This window comes from Sinocyclocheilus grahami, unplaced genomic scaffold (genome assembly GCF_001515645.1).
Source record: "Sinocyclocheilus grahami isolate Dianchi unplaced genomic scaffold, SAMN03320097.WGS_v1.1 scaffold13552.1, whole genome shotgun sequence".
Taxonomy (NCBI): Eukaryota; Metazoa; Chordata; class Actinopteri; order Cypriniformes; family Cyprinidae; genus Sinocyclocheilus; species Sinocyclocheilus grahami.
In genome coordinates this window covers 2356-5606 of record NW_015514962.1, presented here as the reverse complement: position 1 = coordinate 5606, position 3251 = coordinate 2356, and the positions used below count along the sequence as shown (strand labels likewise).

At 37.2% G+C, this 3251-nt stretch overlaps 1 long non-coding RNA gene across 1 annotated transcript in view; it reads left to right on the top strand.

The window, feature by feature from the left end:
• The first annotated feature begins 1773 nt into the window (after positions 1-1773).
• LOC107579019 (uncharacterized) overlaps positions 1774-3251 on the top strand; it is a 3048-nt gene continuing 1570 nt past the window's right edge. Inside the window, exons 1-2 of the long non-coding RNA XR_001608411.1 lie at positions 1774-1938; positions 2225-2359. This is a non-coding gene — a long non-coding RNA (uncharacterized lncRNA). The remainder of the gene's footprint in view (positions 1939-2224; positions 2360-3251) is intronic.

The window sequence follows — 3251 nt, the reverse complement described above, 5'->3', positions numbered from 1 at the left end:
GGAGTTAGAACATTATTTGTGAAGCAATTGAAAATGTCCAATTTTGCAGCGAAATGTGTCATGGTGAGTTTCTCTTGCAAAAACAAGCTTTATAAAACACATTAACCCCACAATCCTATTGTACTACACCGCACTGTAATAATCCATCTATATTTACTGTATATTTACTGTATACTTACTGAAATGCATAATGTACTGTACTTTTCTGTCAGCAAGCAGTGTATCGGCGTGCTAGTATAGCGAACACGCTTCATAACAAAGGGTAACACGCTCAAACTCACGGAGAATCTCTCCTAAAGTCTTCCCAGACGCGCGCTCAGTCCTCTCCACGGCGCGCTGACCGTTCTTCATCGTATATAACTTGTAATTTGATAATCATAGACTAATATGATACGAGTAGCGTTCGCTACATCTCTTCCGTGCGGAGAAAAGCCTGCAATTCTCGCGTGTTTGAACTACAACGGCCAGAGAGCACTGGCTGTCCGACCGGATGGCGACCCCCCTTTCTCTGCCCACTGTGGTGACGCGGCGGTGTCAGAGTTCACAGAGTCTGTAATGGCCGATCTGAGTGACGTGTAATCTGACCAATTGGAGCCCAGAACTGGCCTCAGAGCTACATAACATCAGAAGAGCTGAATGCGCGCTGGCATGCCATGGAGAGCCTGTGAGACGCTGACGCGCTGGGTTCCGTTACCTGGGCAGACCGCGAATATCTCACCAATGGAAGCACGCAGAAACCTGAAAATGGTCTTGTTTGAAAGAAGAGATCCTAAGCTAAAAGATAATATAGATTATATAGCTAATTATAGATATTTGTGGCTGTTTGCGGCTAACTGAAGCAGTGCTACGAGTAGAAATGTTACACAATAAAAAATTCCGTCTTTTTTTTTTTACATCGCGATTCAGTTGAAGATAATTCGATCTATGATTGTCACACAATTAAATCTACATCGTCAAATTCCTGAGAATGAGAGCTTTCTTGTGATATATGACTTGACTTTATTGTGAAAAATATATCAAATACACATTCTTTGTAAAAAAAGTTTGCAATGGCTAGGCGGAAAATCGTGTGTGGGACGAATACATTTCTAAGCTTAATTTTACTGCTTTATGAATATTAAAAACCAAAAGGAATGGTATTCTTTGTAAAGAAGACACTCCAAGCTTTCAAATGAGCCCATATATGGGCTGATACCATATAAGGAAGGCTATGCAAATGAAGCATAAACATTTTTTACGCGATTTGGACCCGTATCCGGGTCCGCAGAGTTTATTAGCATGCCTATTATTAACATATTGGCTGTTTATTAGTACTTATAAGCATTTATTCTGCATGATCATATTCTACATCCCTAATTGCTTACTAACTATTAATAAGCAGCAAATTAGGAGTTTGAGGCAAAAGTCGTAGTTAATGGTTTGTTAACAGCGAGAATTGGACCTTAAAATAAAATGTGACATTCTAATTAACTAGTTATTCACATCTTTCAGTTTCATGCATTGTCTATCAAATATCTAAACTTAAACATTTAATAACAACATTTACATGTCCATCATTTGTTTCATGTTTTTCTCCACTGCTATATCATCCTAATTTTGTGATAATGAGGCATAAGAAACACCACAATACACTGAATTACAGTAGATGTAATAAAAATATGAATAACAACTTCCAAATCGTTAAATAACAGAAAATGTTTACATTTCATAATAGCCCTTAATTGGAAGAAGCCAATGTTCCTAATTCTGTCTCATTTACGTTTCTAAAGACTTGTCTGAAATCGTGGATATGGAGGAGGACTCGCCTGCTAAAAAGCGTCGCTATGAGAGCAGAGAGGAGGGAGGTGCACCATGTTCCAGTTGTGTGTCTATAAAGACTACAAATTCAATGGATCCACCCAATAATTTCAGAACTGGAGCTGTGAATCCTGAAGCCATGTGAGATTATTTTTCCAGTATTGAAGACAAGAACCTGAGACATCAGATAGGCATAAGAAACAATACGATTGCTTGTCTGATCTCTGGATCTCTAGGAGAAAAAAAGGATGCCAATTTTTTCTGTTTTTATTCCAAGTGTTTCTTCTGGTAGTTTATTTAAAAAAAAAAAAACACTTACATTAAGTCTTCTGTTAGAACCGTAGCTGTTTAAATAAAAATTTTGCAGTCATATTTGTATGCCTATGTAAAGTTGACTTTTTTTTTGTACTGTGTCTTATGTTTTCAGAAAAGCATCTGAAATCATGGATATGGAGCATAACTCTCCTGCTAAAGAGCGTCGCTATGATAGGTGAGAGAAGACAATTAATTTATTGGATTCACCAACTAATTTCAGAACTGGAGCTGTGAATCCTGAAGCCACGTGAGATTCTTTTTTTCAGTAGTTTCTCTGTACCTCTAAGAGAAAAAGAGGAGTTTTTGTTTTTTTGTTCCAAAACAGTTGCAACTGAGTGGATATCTGTTACAAACATGCAATATTAGGTATATAAATATTTATTATAATAAAAGATTCTATCTAAGGCCATGCACAAGCATAGATAGATCCCAAGTGTTACTCAAGCACCTTTTTAGTTTGGCCTTTGACTAGATACGTACCCTTTTTACAAATGTAACCTCCAGATGGCACAGCCTTCACAATGAGTGACACAGTTAAAGCCAACACATTTAACACACTCAAATCGAGCAGCATCCTCATCTTCCTGATCGGTTTTTATTGGTGACAGCCAGATAGCAATGTGTTTGTCACTGCTATGAAATTAAATCAATAAAAAAAACTGCCAGCCTATTTTAGGCATGTAGCATCTCGACCAATCTGACACACTAATTTTTATTTGATTTAACAAATCAATTATTCATTAGATTAACAAGTCGTCACAGTCCCCTCACTCAATATACTGGATGCCAGGATTTCGGCTGAACACCATCCCCCACCTTGGTCACTATGACAACTAATCATGATATCACTGGTTTTATGGCCTAAAAGGAATGCAGGGGATAAACTCCCTCATTTTCCTCATAAGAAAGGCACAAATGCACAGGAGAAACTGACTTTTCTACTAATTAATTCATAGGAAAACCTTCTTTGAATGAACACCCATTTTCTTCAGGCCATTGTGTATATTATTACTGTGTTGTATTTAATCTGTTGTATTATAGACTATTTTTATTCATGCTTACGATAAACCACTCATTCATATAAGTAACTCTACCATGTCTAGTATCTATGAATTCGCCTTCTGATGATCTAAACAAGA